Source organism: Takifugu flavidus, chromosome 14 (assembly GCF_003711565.1).
Source record: "Takifugu flavidus isolate HTHZ2018 chromosome 14, ASM371156v2, whole genome shotgun sequence".
In the NCBI taxonomy this organism is placed as follows: domain Eukaryota; kingdom Metazoa; phylum Chordata; class Actinopteri; order Tetraodontiformes; family Tetraodontidae; genus Takifugu; species Takifugu flavidus.
Window position 1 is genome coordinate 633,191 of NC_079533.1, and position 25,014 is coordinate 658,204.

Sequence of the window (25,014 nt, forward strand, 5' to 3'; positions counted from 1 at the left end):
AATAAACTAAACTTCACTTAGAAAGACTATTCAACTATAACTAAAGCCAGACTATAAGAAAGTTAAATAAGACCTCTTCATTTATAATGTATAACGATGTTTTGTGCTAATAGTAAATATGAAGTCTTGTTGAATTTTCTTAAGCCAAGAATTCTTCAGCTCTATGCAGCTCTTCAATAGTACAAAAATGTTTTCAAATCTTGATTTTATCTCCAATCACAACTGTCAATTCTTTTCAATAATACTCTTCGTTTACTCACCTTGTCGGTCTTCAGTCTTCCTGCTCAGTCTGAACGAATACTTTGACCTTTCCTTTTCCCTCTGTTAATGAACAACTTTATGGCTGTTGATTAATATTCCACTACTATAAAAGCATTCTGGGAGGGTTCAAGATTAAACGTTGTTTTGCTATTTTAATGCCCTAAATATGTTTTGCATTTAAATGAAAACTGACTAACTTAGTTAAATAAATAAATAAGATTTATGATGCTTCACAGATTTTAAAGACTTGTAAAAGCAGCATATTTCTGCAGCCCTGGAGTCCAGGAGGAGCAGCAGAGGTCAGAATGTGTCGGAGCGCGTTTAACTATTGTCTGCAGTTCCACGCGTGTCCACCGGGTGGCGGTAAAGCACCACATGATATTTCTCCTTTTTGGAACTTCTTCAGCTGCGTTGAGCTTTAAATCTTCACCTGTCGCTCCCTTTAAGCTCTAAACTTTGCGGTTCTGTGTGTAGTTTGTTGGTTTGAATATTTCTGATGAATTCTGATGACGATGACTGAAACTGTCAATGACCAATAGAAAGTTCGTCCATTTTTCTATTGTGTCACACATTTTCATTATTTATTGTCATTTTGGGTCTAAACTGGACCAGTTCTGTGAGCTGTTTTGCTTTTTCTGTGCACCAGATGTTCCAGGCAGGTTCCATCATCGGACACAGACGGAGACAGGTCACGTGACAACAGTCAGCCTTTAGTTCTTTATTACAGGAGGATCTGGTTTATATACAGACACGTATCTGCAAAATACTAAAAAGTCTATGAACCCAAAGTACTAAAAAGTCTACATCCACGCACACGCGTGTATTAAGTGTTTATACACACGTGTGCGCGTACGTGCACACTGTATATTCATCTAATAACTGTTAGTTTCTAAAACAGCAAAGTAGAGTCACTGAGGCACGGCTTCACCTCCTTTACACCGAGGTTTCCCTGAGCAGGTGTGATGAACTGTTGCAGAAGGAAAAGCATGGAACATGTTAATAACCGGACACAACAACACTCAGGTTTATTGTCTGACGGCATCAGTGTCTCTGGTTGCATCTGTCTGAGGAGCATTGTGAAACCAGGAGCAGTGTAAATGAGGGGGGGGGGGGGGGGCAGTGAGTGGATGCTGCATTCATCAAACACACAATAGTCAGAAGAGAAGAAGGAAGAACAGAAGCCCGTGTTCCTCAGTGTTGGTGTGGAGACGCCTGTTTGGAGGAGCAGGAAGCAGGCTGGACTCTTCCAGCTGGCTTTAATGCCACTTCTCTTCTGAGAACCTCCCAGCAGCTTTCTCTCCACCATCTTTTTACGCTGAAGGTTTTTGATCATTTCAGGTCAGATGTTCTTGGACTGAGGTTAAACATGTTTGTTCTTGTGCTCGGAGCGAACCGACGATCCTCTAAAGTCAGGCATCCTAAAGGTGGATGTTTTCTGAGGCCTGGAGGCTTTAAAGTGGCGCTTTTACCCACTTGTCCTCGTTCTGTTGGAAACTTGATCCAAAAACCTTTTCTGGAGCTTCATGTTCTGCTTTTTTGAAGGAATGAAATGGTTTCATCAGCGCTGCCGGGGGCTGAGCAGGCTTCATAAATCTGAAGCTCTGAGATCCTTTAAAGATCTCCTGGAATCAGCAGATGGGGGTTTGATCCAAAACTGTAAGAATCAGTCAAGCTATCAAATCTTGACTCAGTCCAAGCGTGAACCAGTCCATCCAGAGCTGATTATGGCTCAGCCAGGAGGAAAGCACGGCCTGGGGGGGTTCATATGGAGCAGGCACACTCTGGCTCTATTGCTACTGAAAACAGCCCTTCAGCACAGCAGCCTGGAATACAGTTCTGGAGAACACCTGTTCCCAACAGAACCTGTTTAAAACGGGACCAGTAAAGATGCCCGGCGTGACCACGACCACGGGGGGAGGGGGGGGGGGGGGGGGGGCAGAGACAGGCGGTAACGCCGCTGCCCACCGATTCACCTGGAAACAACAAAAACCCCAGCAGCTTGGACCCAATATGGCAGCGTGTTCCTCAGAAACGCTCCTCAAACTCTCCCCACAGCTTCATTGCTAAACAGGATTTGGGTTTTTTGTCCGTGCTAAATGGAAAGTGTTTGTCCTTTGGTGGTCCAACAGGACCACGATTTGGATGGATGGATGATTTGATGTTATTGAGAATAAAAACAGCTGAAAATGGAAGCGGAGATGTTTCAGAGCACCAGAGTTCAGAAAGAGTTTCTAATCAAACACCGCCTGTTGGGAATGATGAATGGATGCATTTTTATTCATCTGGTGAATAAAAGACTACGTGGTGTTAGACTGATTATTAATTATAATTGTTAGACTGGTGTTGGATTTAAAAAGTCTCAATATTTGCCAACAGCCGCACGCTTTAAGAATTTACCCCGTGCGTGAATAATTCAGAATGAAGAGGGGCGCAGAAGAAAAGGTCGTTCCTCTACGTTTCTGCAGCGACATCACAGTTGTAGAGGGTGTTAGCGGGCGCTAACCAGAGCCAGCACAGCTCACTTCCCTCCCGCCGCTGATGCTAGCTGCAGATTCTTAAAGAGTTTCCCCGTTGAAGCTTAAGGGATCCCTCCAGGGCCGGCCGGGGCGAAGGGCCTGTCATCCTGCCTTATGAAGTGCAGCAGCTTCTTTCTTCTCCTCGCCCTGCCATATTTCTATTTAGCAGGTCTGCGGCCGTGCAGGCTTCAGAAAAACGCTCAGAGTGGATGGTTTGTGAAAAGGGAGGCAGCCGCGGTGAATATGCACTCGCCAAATCAACGCCCAGGACGCACCCTGCGGAGGTCAAGGTGAACCCGAACGGGATCCGCGTGAAGCACAGGGAAGCACTCGCTGCTCCTTCCTGTCGCGCCCGCCGTGCCAAAGGTTCCCTGTTTATCTGTGAGAGGGGACAGCGAGCACGAGTAATACCCCACGTGCACCCCCACGTGCACGCGTGGGGCGGCGTTCTGCGTCTCTTCCGAGTTCAAGCGGCCTCTCTTGCTGCCCGTACGCTCGCGCCTCCTTATTTAGATTAACAAACGTAATAAATCCATCATTCAGTCCGCATCCATTGTGGAATTGATCCACTTCAATTCCAGGAAGTGCTCTTTGTTGTAAACACAGCATTATTTATCAGGAAGCCAAAGTGTCGTGTCTCATTAAGGACAGCTAAATGGGATTTGGAGTAAATATGGCGCATGGATAGCGCGATTTACATCGGCTTATTTATTTGTGATCCCGCTATTATGGAAAGCATGGTAGCAATCTCATCATCATTCATTCTGTAATTAACTCCCTCTTTCTTTATCTGCTGGAAGAACGTCTTAATTGCCTCCCAAACCAGAGCGCCGCCCCTCCCCCACCCCTGCAGCTTGATGGAGGAGGTGCTACAGCTTCATTTAATGTTCAGTCATTAAAGAACCTTTACTGTGGAACCCTAAACTGCTCTTCAAACAACACCAGGAATAACATCTGGGCCCAAACACCGGTCGGGGACGTTTATAGCCGCGTTACTGGGTCAAATAAATCACGCTAACGCCAATAAAACGTTAAATTTAGCTTCGCTGGCACGCTGTGTGGTTCAAAAACGATGACACTTTAAACTTAATGGCAGCAACGATCCCATTACACATGCCCCAACACACACACGCTAATGTTCAAGCACACGTGTAGCGCCACACACGCCTGCCTCACAAGTTCCAGCCAACACTGAGTGATGCCGCTGCATCTGCATGATGTTTTATTCATGCTAGCAGGGCTGTATCCATTCACGAGTGATCGTATTCCTCTGCGGGCCTCCTGAGCAGGTCTGCCTCAGATATGGGACAGATCCGACCGGAGGGGGGACGCGGCGCCGCAGGACCTATCGGAAGCCGTCATACTGGTCAGCAGCAACGCTAGCAGGAGCGTGAGGCACGTCCCAGGGTGGGAAGGTGTGCATTAGCATTAGCAACAGATGGCTCATCTGCACGTCAACAGGAGCAAAGCTCGATGCCTTGAAGAAGTTTTGGAAAGTTTTGGAAGAGTCCAGGCCTCTTCCTGCCCTGACCAGATGGCTTTTTTATCCTCTCACCTCCCCAAAGCTCTTCCTTATCACTGAGCCTAAAAACTGCCCCCTGTGGCTTTTTATCTGCATTCAGGGAACTCGATGCCCACTAGCAGCTCCCCGATACATGATGGGATGTACCGTCCTAATTGCCAGAATCAGTTTCTTACCAATATTGTTGCTGCACATTAAAAGGCTGAATCCTGTCCGCCTGTTTAATGACTTAGCAGCCTTATTCCGGGTGGGTGGTGCACTCTGGGATTTGATCGTGCTACTGCAGCAAAATGTGGTTCATCTGGAGCCAGCGCCAGGAACAGCCAGAAAGGGGGGACGCGGCCCCCAAAACCCACCCTGCGCGTCACATTTTAGCTTTGCACCACTTAGGCCACTTTCTAAACCCTGTCAGCTCGCCTCTCCTCTCATGTGACCATCGCGAGAAGCGAGCCTGACTCAGCCAATTCGAGCCGGGGCCAGCTGCGGGATGGAGGCGCACCGCCGCGCAGGACGCGCGTTCTCACCGCGGGCGGAAACGCGGCGGCCGCGTCCGGCAGCGTTTGGATGGTGCCGGAGAGCGCGGCGCATCCTGCAGCTACATCAGGTCCTCAGCTGCGGCGTGGAGGAGGAGGAGGAGGAGGAGAGGAGGAGGAGGAGGAGGACGGGAAAATACCAACCATCCGAAATATAAAAACACACAAGCCGCGTCTGGAACCGGCCATGTCGCGTCACGCAGAGATCGATCCGATCAGATAACCTTCAGATAACATTGATAAAGAAGGCTTGATGAAGCGTTTGTGCCAGTCCTGCGAAATAACAGCCACAGGTGCACGTTTATCACCTTTATTAGAGACATGAAGGTGTCAATCATGAACTCGTTCCAGATACCTGCGAGTGGGGAAATGTCTGTTCATCCTCGGTGACACAGAAAACAAAAAAACCCCAAGAATCAAAACTGCCCTCGTCCACCCAGCATCATCTAGAGGAGAAATAACATCCGTAAAAAGGAAAAAAAAGAGACTCGACACTGCCAGCAAAAGTACAAGCAAACCGAAAAAGGTGAAACACACAAAAAAACAAAAATAAAAATAGAAACGACAAACCTGCGAGCTGCAAGAAAAGTACCAGGTTAAAAATGATTCCTTCAGATAAAGAAAAGAGGAAAGAAAGTCAAAGCAAAGGTCTGGATCGGTGAGGTCGACCCGAAATCACAAAACTCGAAGGCAAACAAGCAACACTGCAAAATGCAAACCAAAGCAACCACAACAACAAAAAGGAACAAAAATGTGGGGAAAATGTCTCAAAACCACCAATCAACGCGTGAAAAATCTCAATACTGACAAAAGCTGCTCGATCGGAACAAAAGTGCAAGGGAGAGCGCGTCTGCCCCCGGGACCAGAACAACTGCATGCTGGAAACTTGAAGCCTGGAGGGGGGGGGGGGGGGGGACGCTCCGAAGCACCGCGGCAATACTCAAATTCAAACACCAGCAAAAGGAGGAAAAAATGGGGAAAAAGGAGGAAAAAATGGGAAAAAGAGGAAAAAAAGGCGGAGGGGGGAGGAAAGAGAGAGGAGGGGTGGGCAATAGAAAAGAGCAAAAAAAAATATGCGTGTTGGAAATGTGCTCACCGAGCGGGAGTAAAATGTGGCGAGAAAAATGGGAATGTGGCTCAAAAGACAGTATGGCGGTGCGAGCCGGGACGCGGTGCCTTTTCTCCAGATGTCAGCCTCCATTTCTGTCATGTGACTCATCCGGATCCCACTTCCAGCAATGAGCGCGCGGCGTCGAACAGCTGATGCTGGAAGCTCGCGGAGTGAGAAAGCGAGTATCCGGAACCTCCCACACCGCCGCCTGCGCCGCCGCCTGCGCCGCCGCGGCCGCGTCGCCCCGCTGCGCCTCTTTAAAGATGCGGGGCTCACGTGGCGTCAGCGACCTCCGACCTCCTCGCGTCTTCCCGCTCGCAGGGGGCCGCAGCTGATCTTTGACGTTAGCCGGGTCGCCCCCGGAGTCTGGACCGGTTCATCACCGGCCTGACACACACACACACACACACACACACACACACCACACACACACACACACACACACACACACAGAGAGACCAGTTAATTGTCTGCCACCAATTAACGGGCCGGTCTTTGGAGCGCTGGGGAACCCAGAGCTGCTCCGCCACGCCTGAAGTTTCCTTCTTTTCTGGCAAATTGCTCAGTTTCCAATCCATGTTGCTTTCCTCTCCCTCTCCACCTCCTCGTGGACCCTCCGGGGAATGTTTCGCAGCTCATTTTTGCCACCATTTCGCCCTTTTAGAGCATTTTGAGCAACAGGCAACGACAACTGGAGCAGCTTCTGTCGTCAACGCGTCGGGCGGCTTCTTTTATTTTTTTCCACTCGCCATTACACTTCGCAGCTCATTGGCGAATCCCTCAGAGGATCTCCGGCAGGTTTGCAACTCTAAATGGGTTTTCAGATGCTTTTAAACACCAGGATGACGTCACAGACGAATGCGGCCAATCAGGGAGCAGAAGAAGAAGATATGAAAAACACTTTTTTTTTCTAAAATCCAGCAGTGAAGGAAGCTCTGGTCTCCGTGGAGACAAGCGTGGATTATAAATACGGCGAGGGCCAGTCACAGGAGACGTGAACGTTTCAGTGGCCCTCTGATCCAGACGCTAACTTGAGACCCTCCGCCGGGACATTAGCATGTTAGCACCACATCCTAAACCAACCTTCCTTTTATTTTTCCGACCCCTTAAACCCTGAAGGCGCCGATTGTTTATGGTGGCGCTCCAACCGAACAAACAAGCGTTTAGAGCCACAGGTCAAAGCAAACGTCAAACAGAATCCAAAAAAACGGAGGCCAGGCTTCGGAAGAACATGTGCCACTCATTAGCAGCGGTCACATTAATTGTCACATTAATCGCGTGGGAATATTTTCATTTCAGAGCGGAGCCGCGGGAGCGGCGGCGGCGGGGGCGGCGTGACCTTTGGAGCAGCAGGACTCTCCTGGCCAGGAGCATTGTCCTACTGAGACAGGCTGATTGTGCTCCTGCCCTTTTGATAATTAATTAATTAACACGAGTACACGACAGTTCATTTGTCTGCGCCGGCGTTCCGGGAGCGGCGGCCTTTCTGCACCTGTGGCTCCGCGGGAGGAACATCGCCGCACGTGTTCTCTGATCACGACAGCAGGAACCACCTTCGTTCTCCTCTCATTGGTGTCCTGGTGGGTTTCCTCATATGATCCAGGCTCCTCGGTCAGGCCCAGGATGGGCCGGGTCACAGGGCGGCCCTGACCACCTCCCCTCCACCTGCTCCAGGAGATCATCCAGGTCTTCCAGACTGTCCCTCCAGCAGGTCCAGGGATGGGAACCCTTGAGCCTCCTCAGCTGAGACCTTCCTCCAAAATAAAAGCACGCTTCATAGAACTGAAGAACCCGACCTGTTGGAGTCGCCCGAAGCTCTCACAGATGGCGTCCTGCGCTCCAGCATCGGGTCCTGCTGCACGCCAAGGGCCCGTTTCAGAAGACGAGGACTCGTGCTGAATTTTAATAGCTGAATTTGGGACCACTGAATTTTAATAGCTGAATTTGGGACGGCCCCCCTCCACCCGGATCGTCAGAAGAAAGAAACCATTTTAATAAATCTGATTTCTCCGTTGTGGAACCACAGGTGTGGTCAAAGTCACGGTCACAATCTCTTCTTCAACAGTGGTTCATTTCACAGCTGAGCGCAGCGGCACTGAAGCCACCAAAGATGTGACGGGGGGTCCAACTCTCAGGCTGCGCCAGCGTGCACGTGGGACTTGTCCCCCTGCTGCAAGACGATAAAGATTGCCTGCTTTTTTAAATCAGACGCTTCCTGGTTGGAATTGTTAGCAGAGAATTCGCCTGCAGGATGCTAGCGTCCAGTGCTGCCCTGTGCTACGCTAGCTCCTGACGGTGATGTGGCTCGTGAAAGGATTAAACGAGCGGTGTGTGTGTGTGTGTGTGTGTGTGGGGGGGGGGGGTCTAGTGGCCGTACTCTGCCATCCGATTCTGCAGCCGCCAATAGCTGAGCGGTCTCACCTTAAACATGCGGGTGGGGGGGGCGGGGGGGCTCTTTCAGACTGTCGCCTGCTCTTGTCCCCGCCGCCTGCCCGGGTGTAATGAACGGCTGCTGTGACGCCGCTGGCAGGTGAGCCCTGCAGCGAGCTGACTGGCGCCCAGCCGCAGCTTTGTGCCGCTGGGCTCTGGGCATTAAAATGCAGAGCTTTGTGCTGAAGGACGCAGGTTACAGCGACATGATTGATGCACGAGCGCTTCCAGATACTATCCTCCAATAAAAGCTTGCAAAGTGCTCTTTACGGCCCGAGTTTGGCTCATTGGAAAGAAGATAAAGTCGATTCATCAATTGGCGTTTACAGGTGGGGAATGCACATGCGGAGGATCAAAGGAGATCAAAGCAGCGCGCACGTCCTGCCTCCGACACCTTCATGCTACCTGCTCCGCTTCGCAGCGCCGGGAAAAAGAGCCCGACTGTGACAGGAACGCCACGCGTGCAAGTCGGGGAGTTGGAGCCCGAATGCTAACAACATGAATATTACAGATCCTTTCAAAATGGAGGCATCGCACACAAGAGGCTCAGCTGCGCTAATTAGCACTCTCCGATTCTCCTCCAGCCACCCGGACGAATCCGTTTTCTCCACAGTTTTCCGAAAAAAAAAAGAAAAAGGAATCGGAACGTGAAAACTGACGAAAGCGAAGCAGCCTTGTTTGTGTTTTACGCCTTCGAAAAGTTCCTGTTGAACAAAAGGAGCCGTTCGTTAAACACGCCGAGCGCCCGTCGCCGGCAGATTTGGCAAAATTGGTCGTGTCGCTAAGCTAGCGAAGAACATCTGCATATATGGAGGCTCCCGCAGCAAAGAAACACATCATTAATATAACACATACAGAGCAGCACGCACACCGACGCACGGCGGAGGAAGAGCTGCCGCTTCCAACATCAATCTGCCACCATATTCTGTGGCTCAGGTGGTTACCATAGCGACACAGAGGTCAAAGTGTCCTCGGGAATATATCCGGAACCCGAAACGTTCCGCGTAGCGACTGAGGGAAAGGCCGAACGCTCTTAGACGACACTCAAACTGGCGCCGTTTATTCGGATTAATTAGGCTAGCTTCGTAATCTGGGACTGATGACATCACCTGGAGATCAAAGCGGCAGATTAATGCGAGACGTGCTGAGATTGCGTCCCGGTAAAGAGGTAATTAGGCCCGACTGCGACCCTCCTGCCCCGCCGGGGCAACTGCGTTTTGAATACGAACCACGACCAGAGTGACCAGCACAGATAGGACGTAGCATCTGTAGCTAGCAACTGTGGTCGTATCAGAAGAAAGGGGTTGGACTCCACCATGTTAGACCCTCCCTATTAGTAATAAGTAATTAGAGAAACGAAGGTAAAACCTTTAGCCTGTTGAGAATTTAGCCTAGCATTAACAGCTAAGGTCATCTCTATAGTCAGCTAGGATCACCCTCGCTAGACCTGACGAGGGCTAATTAAGTGAAACCCTTTTTTGCAGTTAAATTGATGCCAGTCAAATCTCGACAACATTTTAGGTGATCCGTACAGATGCTACGAACGAGACGCAGGCTAACGCCTTTAACGTTCATCAACAACACGCGCGAATGTGAAGAATCTGCAGAACTTTTACCACGAACAGCTTCTCTGAACCGTTAATAGCTCGCCATGCCGGTGACCTTTGACCCAGCTGGGAGTCCAGCATCCAAACCTCGTTGCTATGGAGTGACGATGCTAACTAGTGAAGCCGGTTGGCTGTAGTTTGGTGTAATCACGGTGCCCTGAGCAGCAACTGTCAGGCTAAAAGAAGACGAGAGACGGATGAAAATAGATATTCTTGACGTAACTTTTGTGACATTTCCTTTGAACAAAGGAGCGGCTGACGTCTGGAGCCGGAGCTACGCTAATGCTAAAAGGTTTCTGTCTGCTCAGATCTGACCTTTGCCCAAAATCTGTGCGTCAAAATGACAAAAGGAATCATATTCAGAGTGAAAGCTGCCGTCTGTGCCGAATCTACGTGCGCATTTAACTCTTTTCGACTTTCTTCAGCTTCTACTTTGTGATGGAATCATCCCTGAAATCATCAAAGAGCATCAAAGCGGCGAGCAAGCGCGTTCTGATCGGCTGGAGCGAGTGTCTGTCTTAGGCTATTAAGTGTAAACTTATGGATTAAACCCGTTCATTTATCATTCATTTCATGTTGACGTCGTTCTCTTTCTCATCTTGAAGAAGAAAAATCAAAGAAGAAAAAAAACAAAAAAAACCAACAGCATAAAATACATGAAAGCTAATTCGCTGTTTCCTGGAGCTGGAGCTTTGCTAGCTTATTAAGTTACAATTAAAGTCACAAGAACTTGAGCTCGTCAGGAAATCGGGGTCACGTCGAGGTCAGAAAGGGGAAAAACTGTCTCCGGAAAAGCTCCGGCTGTCGGTGGCGGAGCCGGAAGAGGTGTGAAGGTTTCCGACGATTATCATCGAGGGTCCAGAGATGCCGGCTCACAGAGAGAGCTGCCTCGGAACGGGAGGGAAAGCTTCACGGAGGCCGAGAGGACGGTCCGATAAGGCGTCTTCAGTCCTTGCCAGGGCTTCCTCTGTGCTGGAGGAGTAATCATAAAAGGCAGGAACAGAGAAGGTTCGGGAAAGAGTCGCCCTTTTATTTCAGCCAAGACAAAATAGAAGCATCCGTCCAGCCGCTAGCGCTCAAAACCCCTGGAAGTTTAGGAATTATTAATGGGATTAAGCTTAAGGAAGCTGAAGCCTGGGACAAAGCCACGTTTCCCTTTTTTTCCCCTGCAGCAGATCCTCTCCGGGGATCCGGAATCTGACTGACTGGTGTCAGCCTGGAGGGAGCGGTGGCGGCCGCCGGCGCCATGAATGAGTAAAATACGTCTGTGTTTTCTGCACGGCAATAATGTCTAAAGCCGGAGGAGGAAGTGGCCTCCATCTGTCAGCGGGGGGTCGGAGCGCTGCCGCCCGCTGGCAGAAACCACACGTCTAATGGAAGAGAAGAAATATTATCGATACGGCGGCGTCTGTGATGAGAACATTTTACTATAATTCTGTATTGTTTTGACTCAGGATGGAGACGCCGCGGTTAGCCGTCGCTGCCCGTTTATTAGCAGGAAACCGCTCCGGCCGACGGGCGTCCGGCGGCGTGACGAGAAGTGCGAGATATCGGGCGGCGACTCGGCGCCGGCCAGCAGTGGATGACGATAAGTCAAAACGCTAACTGGGCTCCCGGGGCGTCCACGGCTCATTGTTGCTCATTCCAGCCCGCCGAGTCGACAGAGCGGCGGGCTGGAGGAGCCAGGAAAGCGTCCGGGAGTCCAGGCTGTCGGCAGCGGAACTCCTGGTGTTTTTGATTCCATTAACGACTCAAACCAACCGGAAGACAGGCGCTGATTCCAGTCCTGAAATCTGCTTATTGTGTCTGGGAGACATCAAAGCTCCATCCAACAGACCGCGATTGGCCGGTTAGCATCACTAGCATGCTAAAGCACATGCAAAGACGTACCTAGCCTGGTCAAAGAGATGATATGATTATGGGATTTATTGTGATGTTCCCTCAGGCTAATCAGGTACCTGAACTGCTCTTCTGAAGGATGGGTGTGTGTGTGGTGTGTGTGTGTGTGTGTGTGTGTGTGTGTGTGGTGTGTGTGTGTGTGTGTGTGTGTGTGTGTGCGCTGAACACTTGAACGTAACAAGCTCATGAAATCTTCCAGGCAGCTCTAATAGCTGCATTCGGAGCTGTACCCCTGGGCTAAAGGGCCGCGCCGCGTCGGTGGGAGTCCCGGCGAGCACCAGCGCACGGCCGCCTGCAGCCGGGCCGTTTCTCAGCAGAACCGGGGCCGTTGCTACTGCTCAGCGGTGCTGGCCGACACCCAGCACCCCGGCTACAAATGCACGGATAATTTAGCGTCCGAGCTGAGTGTCATTATCTAAGAGCAGCGCTAAGGGGGGGGGGCATGTTTGAGGGAGTGAGGGGAGTGAAGGAGTGGATGTGACACCACCTCTGAGGGTAACTGCGTAGAGCGTTACTATGCTGGAGTTTGTACACTGACACAGAATGTGCAGGCTAACAGCTAGCCTGGAACGTTCCCATTACCTTCTGGGAGCTTCCTATAGACAACAAAGCGTGTCCCAGAGGCATCCTGATGTGATCAACACCCGCTGACCCTCCGTGAGCTGCTGCCACAAACGAAGCCACCACAGCTAATGGAGCTAGTCCCCTGTTTCCAGGTTAGCGTCTAAACACGCCTGTTCGCGGTGAGAGGAAAACATACTCACGAACAGAAGTGACCTCGGACTCTCTCTAGAGCGCCGGACGCACTCTCACACTCTCGCATCCAGGTCGCAAAAAAAACAATTTTATGGCTTTTCCACAGTAGTAAAGACGTTCGAAACTAATGAGCAAAGAGCAAAAATAGATCAAAGGTAGAGATTTTAAGATCTAGCAAATGGCAACATTTTCGACATTAGCGCGGCTCCGGAAATGCCAACTTCATTAGCGTCAAGCGGCCCAGGCTTGATGGAAACTAAGCCGCGATTTCAGGAGAAGCCGATGAGAGGAGAGGATTAGCAGCCTGTCAGCAAGCTGCAGGAGAATTCAGGCAGCAGAGCGCGGCGCGAGGTAGCCGCGAGGTAGCCGCGCGGCATCAAAGTTCGCCTTTATTACAGAATCTAATGAGGATTTGCACATGCAGCAGCAAGTAAATCGCCCCATGAGCGTCGCTGATAGCACCGGCTTTTCCAATCACAGCTTCTGGAAACACGAAGCGTCACCGCTAATTTTTAAAATCTGATCTGGCTCCGTTGATCACGATCACTGACCCAGGAAGAGGAAATGCAGGAAACACGCTAGCTGGTAACGAGCTAACGATTCGAGCGAGCCAAGCACGATCCCTTCTTCCTGCACTAAAACAGGAGGAAGGCTAATTAGATTAGCTTCACTGATTCTTCTGACATCGCAGCAGATTTTTTAGTTCGAGCTCAAAAGGTTGAGGATTAGCGTTCGGATAACCGCAGCGCTACAATATTCAAATTCTACGTCATAATTTCACTTTTAATGAGGCGCCAAGTCATTTCTCCGTGGTCGCCACGGCGACCATCGCCTCGCCGATCGTGTGTACACACCGCAGACGGTGGGTAATAAAACGCAACCGCGCCGGAAGCTAGAACAAACCCGACAAATAAATTAGAAACTTTTTACAGGTCTCTGGTGGAAAATTACAAAAACAAGTGTTGGTGTTGGTGTAGCTAGCGTCGATATTCCTTTAGCGTGACAGCAGGAGAATGGAAGGCAACGGCCGTCGATCGTCAGCGGTGATTGTGAGGAGCCGCCGGATCGACTCCGACAATCACCCGCAATTAAATCGATTGGACGAATCTCCAATATGGCGGCGGCGACGAAACAAAGAGGAGAGCGGGTGTCACGTTCCAGTCTAGGGTATGGAATTGTGAACCAGGGAAAAGTGAAGGTGGCACGAGGAATAACGCCAGAACAATAAGTGAAATATAGATTTAATGGTTAAAGGCACGTTGCATGGCAAACATTCCAAAACGTAGACGAAAGTGGCTTCTCCACAGAAGCGGGCGAACTGCAACCGACGGGCTGCGTGTCACAAAAACGAAGTGGGAACTGGTAGCGCTGACGTGGCGAGTCACGGAACAGGACGAAAACGGAGCAAGAAGGATTCGTTGGGTGGCACCCCAGGGTTTTTAAAAGGACGCCAATCACGAACGAGCCACCACAGACCATGGCGCAGCACCTATTGAAACAGAGAAACACAAAACACGGGGGCGGGACAAAACAGAACCAAACGCGCAAAGGTGCACAGAGCGCACAGTAAAAGCAAACTAAACCACATAACTGGGATCGTAACACCCCCACCACCAAAAATCAACATATAATGTTGATCAACAAGTGTTCTCTAATCAGTATCTCTTAGCGTGACAAAGCATCAGCTAGAACATTTTCTTTTCCTCTCTTATACCTTATCTCCAGGTTGAATCCTTGCAGATATAAGGACCAACGCATGAGACGCTGATTTGAATTTTTCATCCTGGGTAGGAACAGCAAAGGGTTATGGTCAGTGAAAACAACGACAGGCTTAGATGTGGAACCCACATACACCTCAAAATGTTGGAGTGCAAACAGTAAAGCTAAAGCCTCCTTCTCAATTGTGCTGTAGTTAAGCTGGTGCTTCAAAAACTTCTTCGAAAAATAACAAACGGGGTGATCAGTCCCACTAGTATCTTCCTGCAGAAGGACAGCACCTGCACCAGTGCCGCTGGCATCAACCTCTAATTTGAAAGGCACATCAAAATTTGGAGACGCCAGTACGGGTGCACTACAAAGCAGCGCTTTAGCGTTCTGGAAAGCAGAGTCGCAATCGACTGACCAAACGAACGAGCAAGATTTCTTAAGCAGATTCGTTAGCGGTAGTATTACATCGGAAAAGTTGCGGCAGAAGCTACGATAATAGCCAATCATTCCTAGGAATCTACGAAGCTCTCGTCTACCAGACGGAATGGGGAAGTCCACGATAGCGGATACTTTAGCTTCCACTGGGCGCACTTGGCCTTGGCCAACCTGTTTCCCCAAATAGGTTACGGTTGCTTTGGCAAATTCACACTTAGCTAGGTTGAGGGTCAGAGACGCATCTCTCAAGCGCGTGAAAACCAAGTGAATGTTAGCAATATGCTCAGACCAGGAGGATGAGTAAATGACCACATCATCCAAGTACGACTCGCAGTTTGGGACACCAGCGAGGACTTTATTCATAAGCCGTTGGAAGCTTGACGGGGCATTTTTAAGACCAAACGCCATAACCTTGTATTGCATGAAGCTGTCAGGTGTAACGAAGGCAGAAATTTCGGAGGCTCTGGGCGTTAATCCCACTTGCCAGTAGCCCTTGAGAAGATCTAATTTTGTAACGAAGTGAGCGGAGCCAACACGATCAACACAATCCTCCATACGAGGTAAGGGGAAAGAGTCGGTTTTCGTTACAGCGTTTACTTTTCTGTAGTCCGTACAGAATCTAAACGTGCCATCTGGTTTGGGAACCAGGAGACACGGCGAACTCCACGCGCTAGCACTGGGCTCAGCCAGTCCATGATTGAGGAGATAGGCTACCTCTGATTGCATAATTGCTCTTTTAGTCGGATTGACACGATATGGGTGCTGTTTTATTGGTGCCTGTTCACCTACATCAATGTCGTGGCGAAGTACATTGGTTAATGTCGGAACGTCGGAAAACAAACCTGGAAACTCATTAATCAAAGCACATATATCATTAGACTGTTTTCCACTTAAGTGCGACAAATTATTTCTCAGTTCACGAAGCATTTCTGAATTTGGAAGCCTAGCAGAGGAGACTGGGACATCACGCAGGTTTAGGTCATCCTCCTCGGGAGAATAGACAGGTGGCGCTGTTACAACACTGGTGACGGCCACAGGGGTGACATCTGCAAAGGCAACCTCTCGAGGCACATAGGCCTTAAGCATGTTAATGTGGCACAACCGGGTTTTTCGTTTTCGGTCAGGTGTCCTAATAACGTAGTTAGTCTCGCTCAGTTTAGACAAAACTTCGTAGGGACCCGAAAACTTTGCCTGTAACGCAGATCCCAATACTGGCAAAAGCACTAAAACTTTGTCACCAGCACTGAACGAACGTGCCTTGCAATGCCGGTCAAAGCGAGTTTTCATTTTGTCTTGAGCGGTGGCTAGGTTTACTCTAGCGATCTCACAGGCCTTATGTAAACGCTCTCGAAAAGAACTCACATAATCCAAAACATGAATATTCCTATCGGCTATATCAGCCTCACATTGTTCACGAAGCAATCTCAATGGACCGCGCACCGTGTGTCCAAAAACTAGGTCAGCCGGGCTAAAACCTAGAGATTCTTGAACTGTCTCTCTAATAGCAAACAAAAGTAGAGGGAGGCCATCATCCCAGTCTTTCTCAGAATCGAGACAGTAAATACGAAGGAGAGACTTCAGACACTGATGCGCTCTTTCCAAAGCTCCCTGAGACTCAGGATGATAAGCACTCGACACCTCATGTTTAACCTTGAGCACTTTCAACACTTGGCGAAACAACCTTGACAAAAATTAGACCCCTGGTCCGTTTGGACCACTTTTGGCAAGCCAAACGTGCAAAAGAAAGAAAGTAGCGCTTTTACTATAGGCTTTGCCTTAAGAGACCTTAAAGGAACTGCCTCCGGATATCGTGATGCTGCACACATTAAAGTTAACATATAACGATGTCCGGCTTTCGTTTTAGGCAGCGGGCCTACACAATCCAATATTATGCGCTCGAATGGTTCTCCAAATACCGGAATCGGTTTAAGCGGTGCAGGTGGAATCTTTTGGTTGGGCTTTCCCGCTATTTGGCACTTATGACATGACCTGCAGTATTTGACCACATCTGACTTCAAGCCAGGCCAAAAGAAATACTTTAATATCCGGTGATATGTTTTAGTAATGCCCATGTGTCCAGCGAAGTCATGATCGTGCCCCAATGAAAGAACATGTAAGCGGTATTTAGCGGGAACAACTAATTGATTTACAGTATTCCAGCCCAAATCTGCAAAAACGGGTGGAATCCATTTCCGCTTTAATAAACCATCTTCCCAAAAATAGTCAGTTAATTTCATCTCAGTCACCATATTTTTAGTAGCAGCAACGCGGCATTTAGCGAGAGAAGGGTCGCTTTCTTGCTCCCTTCTAATCAGCGCTTTGTCAACGGGCAGCGACAGGTCGAGGTGCGCGTTTTCAGCACCATCAAGTGTGGACAGCAACGGAGCGTCTGCTGCCTGTGACCGCGGGCTGGAGGGGGACTGGAATGGATCGTCGGAAATCAAACAACTGTCGGACAAATCAATCACATCCTTAAACTTACGAGCCTGAGCTCTTGTCACACACGCACGCGGGGAACACATTTTTAGACTCAGGGTCCTCGTTAGTTTTTTGTAACGGAGTAGAGATCACTTCAGGTATAGGAATCACTTTTCCGCCAGCCAAATCGTTCCCCAATAAGAATTCAACCCCTGTCACAGGAAGCTGTGCCCGAACAGCAACCTTCACAGACCGCTCACTAAATCGGTGTCCAGGTAAATCTTGTGCAAGGGAACTTGTGTTATCCCCAACTCGATCCCTGTAAGTAAAACATCGGAGCCACAATATGTCGGTCAGAAAACGGAAGGGCAGACTCGAGAATACAGCTAATTGCGGCCCCAGTGTCCCGAAGAATAGAGACGGACTTCCCATCTCCACCGCTAGCAGTTAAAGAGACTTTTCCCTTCAAGATAAACGGATCATACACGGGGTCAATATCATGATTTAACTCATCAGCGCTGGCAGTCCGCACAAATCCAACACTCTTAGGCTGGCGTTTAGGAGACTGATTTTTTCTTTGCAGCACAGGACAAACAGCGATTAAATGACCCGACTCATGACAGTAAAAGCATTCTCTTTTCTCATTGGTGGGAGACGAGGGTCTGCACGGCTTAGAATTTCGCCAGTTGCGCTTAGGACTAGAAAAACTGAAATGGTGCCCGACGAGTGAAGACTGTTTTATGAGTGAGCGTGAATTCGTCAGCACAAACAGCGGCCTGTGCCAACGTGGTAACTTTCTGGTCATGAATATAAGTCGCGACCGACTCTGGCACACAATTTTTAAACTCCTCCAGCAGAACAACTTCTCGAAGTTGAGCCATTGACTGTACTCGTAAAGAAGTGAGCCACCTATCGAAGGCATTTTCTTTCTCTCTCGCAAACTCCATATAAGTCAACTTGTCATTTTTCTTAAGACCTCGAAATCTTTGTCTGTAGGCTTCTGGTACAAGTTCGTATGCGTTTAATATAGCAGTTTTAACAATACTATAGTCTGCACTCTGGTCAACAGTAAGAGCTGAATAAACAGCTTGTGCCTTTCCCGTTAACACACATTGCAATAGCAAGGTCCAAACGCCGACTGGCCATTTTAAAGTTATAGCGACGCGTTCAAAGTGGGCGAAATACTTCTCAACCTCGCGCTCGCTGAATGGTGGAACCATGCGAATATTTCGGCTCACGTCGAAAGGTGGAGCAGGTGAATCAGATGACGGGAGGTTATGTGGTGCGTCTTGAGGCAACTCTGGTAACGCAGAGGCAACGAAAGGGACACGCTGTCGTTCCTGCCACGCCGTAGACAGAGGAGGAGAGCTTGGAGGACGAATTGGAGAGACATTAACGGCAGAGTATTTAGCCGAATATTCCAACTCAAGTTTTCTCAAACTAAATTCTCGCTCCTCACGCTCGCGTTGTAACTCCATCTTTTTCTGACTCTCTCTTTCTTGTTGTTCCAACTTCCTTAGTTCGATTTCTTTATCCACCTCTAATTGTCGTAAACGAACCTCTTTTTCGAGTTCTTTCTCTCTAAGAGCCATAGCCTCACGGTCTGCTCTAAGTTGTGCTGTATGGAGCTGCAATTTGCGACCTTCCAAATTATACTCCTGCATTTTAAACGAAAGCTCTGCAGTTGGCGATTGGGGCAAATTTGACGGGGAGCCGACACTTTCAGCTTTAGCAATAATATTTTTATCGATCAAGCCCTTTCCAACTTTCTCCACAACACTGCCTTAAGCTTTTTATCGTCACTAGTAATCGTTACAGAATAATGTTCCGCAATACTAATTAGCTGCTCTTTAGTGCAGCGTAACAAACTATCCTTCGTAGGATTCTTACAAAAATCTTCAACAGACGCCATCCTGTAACACCAAAAAACTTCGGTTAATGGAGAATTCAAGCAGAAATGTACAATGTAGATCAGAAAGAAGCCAAAAACCATGCAAAATCTGGTGCGTAAAAACGCGTGCGGCGTGCCAAATGCCTCCAAAATTAGTATTAACAAAATCAAACAAAATCCGAGAGACTGCACTGCAACCACCCCAAGACGCAGGGTGTCAGAGAGTCTGGTCCTGACTGCCTAACCAGGAAACTAACTCACCTATCTAACTCTTCAGAGCGTACCAATGGAAGGCGCCTTTAAACGCTTAACGTCATAAGAGAGGACTTTATCTTAAGTCCTCTCTGACTAGCGTACCTCCCCCTGGAGTTACTCCCAAAAAGGCAAATTAAAACATACAAAAAAACCAAATAGTGCCCCGAAGGAAGGGTTGAAAACAACCCAGCTGGGAACACGCTGACTCACCAGACATCTGGATTGCAGACGCACACCTACGGAAAAATCAAAGAAATCAAAATCACAAAAGACTAAGGGCGCTAAACAAAATTACAAAAAGCTATGGGATCAAATATCCCGGACGAGCCCCCATTTGTCACGTTCCAGTCTAGGGTATGGAAATGTGAACCAGGGAAAAGTGAAGGTGGCACGAGGAATAACGCCAGAACAATAAGTGAAATATAGATTTAATGGTTAAAGGCACGTTGCATGGCAAACATTCCAAAACGTAGACGAAAGTGGCTTCTCCACAGAAGCGGGCGAACTGCAACCGACGGGCTGCGTGTCACAAAAACGAAGTGGGAACTGGTAGCGCTGACGTGGCGAAGATCGGAACAGGACGAAAACGGAGCAAGAAGGATTCGTTGGGTGGCACCCCAGGGTTTTTAAAAGGACGCCAATCACGAACGAGCCAACCACAGACCATGGCGCAGCACCTATTGAAACAGAGAAACACAAAACACGGGGCGGGACAAAACAGAACCAAACGCGCAAAGGTGCGCAGAGCGCACAGTAAAAGCAAACTAAACCACATAACTGGGATCGTAACAAGCGGCGCGATGAATGATTCACCCGGCGTATCGCCCCTGTAATTTGGTTTGACAAGCTAACGAGGCTGCGCCGCGCTGCATGCTAATCGGCGTGCTGTATGCTACAGTTCCGGCTACTGAGGGAAAATAAAAAGGAGGGCGCCAAAAAAAAAGCTGATCTGGATTAAAAACAAAGGAATAAAAAGTCGCAATTTCATCCATCTGTGAAATAATCTCACATTTGTTCCCATCTCCGCTCATCTGGAACATCTGTCCAGAATCGCATCCCATCTCCCTTCTCCAAAACACCCTCCCCCCCTCATTTTCTTTCATTTCATTCCAACCCTCAAATCCATCCATCTGGATACGAGAACGCTCCGAGATTCATGTCCCGCTGCAGCGGGCCCCCGGCGTGTTAGCGCCGTCTTTGGCGCCGCGGCGTCATCGGACGTGATGGAGATGCTGGGACCGGTTCTGCGTTCAGGTGGGTCGGAATGTTTGAGGTTTCGGGATTAGAAATGAACTCCGCATTTGAAATATCCCGCTGTTCTCCGGGTGGCTCCCCTGCCAGAAATGTGATCACAGCGAATTGAATCTCAGTTTCTTCGAGTTTTACTTTTAATGTCGTTAGCTGAGTTTTGGAAATTCGTCTGCGGACTTAATGCCGTTTCTGGAAGCCATGAGCCTCTCCGCTAACAGGTTTGACCTGAATTATATGAATGGCTGCTTTAATATTTGCCTTAAAATGCTAATGTTAGAAGCTAATTCCTCAGTCCCCATTGTTATTTATTCACTCTTATTTGATTAAACCTTCTCCCCTCAGATCAGGGCTCCAATAACGGAACCCGACCACCAGACGGTGTTAAGACGGGCACGCAGCTCAACTTTGGGATCTCATTTCGCTAAAAGCCCATGATCGTGATCCCTCAGGGGGGTGCGGGACACGTTAAATTCCAAACAGAGCAAAGCTCCGCGCCCTCTGAAAACCGGGACAAGCTGCTCAAATAAAGGCAAAAGCACAAATGCTGCGACCTGTTCGGCCTCATCGGGTCTCGATAACGGACCGCCGGGAACCCGGACCAGACGAACCCGCTTCGGATACGTCTTGGTTTGGGGAGCTTCGTACAAGAACATCGGCTGCTCCACCAGGGGAAGAAGCCCAAAAGTTCCTCTGGGTCACATCAGGACAACATCTGGTTGAGCCACCATCTAAAAACTGGAGATTTGGGTCTATACCACTATAACACACACACCACCACACACACACACACACAATCAGTATCAGTGTTCCAAATCCTGTTTTCTTTTTCTGCCAGCTCTTCCTCCAGCGATTACCCCTCATCTTGCGCATGTCCCACCCTGCTGAGGCAGAGCCGTACTGGGATGGAGCGTTACCACGGCGATCCAGCTCAGTGGGCTACATGGCCTCGGCTGAGGAGTACGACAGTGTGAAGTCCCGCAGTGAGCTGATGTTTGAGAAACAGTCTGGGAGACACGGACTGGTGACCCGAGTCACACACGCTGCCAGGACGTTTCCAGAAACATTTAAACACATGAGATATAGAAGCATCAGTAGCTTCATTTGAGTTCTGAGCTTTGGTGTCTGTGTGGAGCTGTGAAACCACAAGAAGAGGGAGGAGCCATCAGCTGTACGCAGAGATCAAGCCGGCTGTGGATGGAGCCACTACATCATTAAACACATGCGCAACAAGAACGACTACAATGAGCTCAGAGGGTTCAAACAGAGTCCTCAACCCAAAGTCTGATTTAAAAAGATCAAAAGTGGCGTAAATGTCTGGTCCTGACAGGAGAAGGATAACTGGAGCGGCATCGCTGTACAGTAGACCCACTCTGCCTCTTCCTGGTTACCCCGGTGATGACCTTTGGCACCGTAATCATCTTTCTGAGGGGAATCTGTAACCAACCTCCTCATCTGCCCTTCAAAGGAGCCCCGCATGACTCCAGAGAGAGAACCCACGCCTGCTGTGATGCACACACACAGCCAGGGCTTTTTCCATCGCCATCGCTTCTCTGGGGGAAATGTTGCATTTCTTTATCTTAATAACAGCAAATCTTTAGTTTGTTCTGTAGGAGCTCCATATGTTTAGTGTCAAAGACTTCTTAGATTGTGTTCGTTGCTGGCACATTAAGAAAAATGCTTTGATTTTACTAAAGTGACACAAACCCATCTCAACACTGTTTTTTATATCCTCTATATTATTGTGCGTAGTCTGTGTAACTGTGGTGCTTTATTTCTGCTGGCTTCTTTAATGGGATGTAATCCAGCCTGACATAATACCAGTTGGGTACTTTATTTGATGTTGCCAAAGGTTTAAAAACAGCCTGACAGAATAAGAAATTGTGAAAATTTAGAGGATGAATTATACCTGGTGGGATCTGATCTTGAATGGCAAATTTTAGAGTATTTTATAGGGAAGTGAAATAATGTTTGGACCTCTTATCAGGCAAAGAGAAAGTTGTTAAGAACTGCTCTAAAAACACCACCTCAGGGGAACTGGACGTTGCACCAGAACTGGAAGCGCGGACTGATACATTTTTAACAGCGGTCCTGCTTCAGCCCTCCGGGGTTTAATAACAAAATACGAAAAATACGAAAATTTTAATTTTGGAAACGTTGTTGTCGGTTGTTCGACTTGCCGGCTTTTGCAAAATTGCTAAATTCGCGCTAGCATGCATGTTTTAAGCTATGGTAGCGGTATGTTTTACCATGCCCGCGCCCTATAATCCGGAGCGCCTGATGTAAGTGTTAAATACAGAAATAGCACCGTAACTGAGGCTGCACCTTTTAATACGGTGCGCCCTTTGGTCGCGAACATACGGTATATAGAACATAGGGCACGTTTGTGCGTGATATCACTCCGCGTCTGCGCAACGACCACAACCTCCTATCTTCAGTATTGCTGCGCGCCAACTGGTGGTCTTTTGGGTTGAGGATAACGGTGATCTATATGTACCTATATGTAGCTATAGCGTCATTGGCCTCCACTCCAGCCACTCCTGGTAGTTCCTCAAAAACACTGAGTTTCTAGTGGATGCACAATCTGTGGAAGCCAACATAGAAACTTCTGAAGAGCCAAAGTTCTTGCAACAAAAATATAGTCCCCAATGAGGTTGTTTTGTTATCACACGACCCCGTCCCCATTATCTTAAGAGAATATAAAAGAATGAGTGGAGACAGAAGAGAGAATGAGACGTTTTTGGCGCGTGTCGCTCTTGATTTAGTGTTTATTTTTGCAGTAAACTTAAAGGAGGCCTTTTCACTTTATGTTTGATTAAATTTAAGCTGATATTCCATTCTTGACATCTTTAAATTTACAGTATTCATGGGAGTTTTATTTGGTCATTGTGCTTCTTTTTATTTCCTATTTCCCACATTTATTCATAGTTTTTATTAGATTGCAATAAATCCTATAACATTGAACAGACTGACTAAAGTCAAATGACCTGCGGTTCCCACCGATAGCCGTCATTCTGATGGGTTTTTGCTGGCTGCAGCTGAAATATTCCAATGCTCCATGTCACAGAGACAGTAAATACTAAACCCTAAAGATTCTGAAGGCATGATGTAAAATAGTAACGTATAATACAGACATTTGAAGAGACAATTAAGAGAATGTTTCCATGCTTCTAAGAGTGGTCGAGGAGCCATTTAGAACTTTATAAAGATGCATTGTGTGATACCAGGAACTAATTTAACTTCAAGGCGAAGCTGCTTCTGCTTTGTCGACCATCGACTGATCTCCTGAAAGTCCACCAGCGCTTTTTAAAAACTGAATTTTTCATCTATGGAGGGAGTAGACGGCAGATGTTTCCACAGATGCTCTTCACCAGTGGTCAGTGAGTGATGCAGCAGATGAGCGGGAGTTGACTGGCTTCTACCAGCTGAATGTCTCAATGTCTCCAGCCCATAGTGTGGATTCTCTAGGAGATCAGACAGCAGCGTCACTCCTGAATCCTGCAGCTGGTTCTGACTCAGGTCCAGTTCTCTGAGATGGGAGGGATTGGACCTCAGCGCCGAGGCCAGAGAGTCACAGCTGATCTCTGATAAGCTGCAGAGCTCTAATCTAAATAAAGAAGGGAAACTTTTATAAGGTTATAAGTGAAACCAGTATTCATCTGAAAGGTTAATCAAAGGCATGATCTGTAAATATTTAATTTAGTTACAGCTTAAAAAATGATAGTAATATGTAATTACCACAATTCCAACCTCTCAGGTTTGCACTGTTCCAGAGGAGAATATATATTGTTCTGGCCCTCACTCTTCCCAGGTTCTCCCCCTCTTTCCCTCCCATCTCATCATGGAGATCCATCTCACCTGTGGCTCATCTTTAAAGGCACAACCTGTCTTAGATGACTTCCTGTCTCCCTCACCATCTCCCTCCTCGTTGGCTGGTGTCTACCAGGCACCCTCACCTAGTTTTGTCTAATTTTGGTTACCATCTGTCGGCTTTTTCATTGTCCTTAAATCAATTTATCATGAATAAGTGGTCCCCGTGTGGCCCTCCCTCCTGAAGGAACTGGGCACAACACACACACTCAGAAAGTGTGAGGACCCTCGGATGGAATAATGGACATTTTTGAGAATGGTGTTTACCCCAGAGTTTCCAGTCGGCAGTTTGGATCCTGGAGAAAACCACAGAGCAGCTTCACTCCTGAATCCTTCAGCTGGTTCTCACTCAGGTCCAGTTCTCTGAGATGGGAGGGATTGGACCTCAGCGCCGAGGCCAGAGAGCCACAGCTGATCTCTGATAACTGCAGTTAATCAATCTGAAAAATGCAGGATGAGGTTATACGGTGCAGGTCTGCATGTTATCTGCGTCAGTACTAAACCTACGTTAGTTCTTAGTTGGGTCAGACCTGAATTCACGATATTCCAAGGAAT

The 25,014-nt window shown here is 48.3% G+C and overlaps 1 long non-coding RNA gene and 1 pseudogene across 1 annotated transcript; both read right to left on the reverse strand.

The window, feature by feature from the left end:
• The window catches only part of LOC130538217 (NACHT, LRR and PYD domains-containing protein 14-like), a 141,114-nt pseudogene that overhangs the window by 15,768 nt on the left and 100,332 nt on the right, over nucleotides 1-25,014 (reverse strand).
• LOC130538243 (uncharacterized) lies at nucleotides 5,127-6,545 on the reverse strand. Its single transcript, XR_008953829.1, has 2 exons — nucleotides 5,403-6,545; nucleotides 5,127-5,278 (listed from the first exon to the last, which is right to left on the reverse strand). It is a non-coding gene; the product is annotated as an uncharacterized LOC130538243 (long non-coding RNA).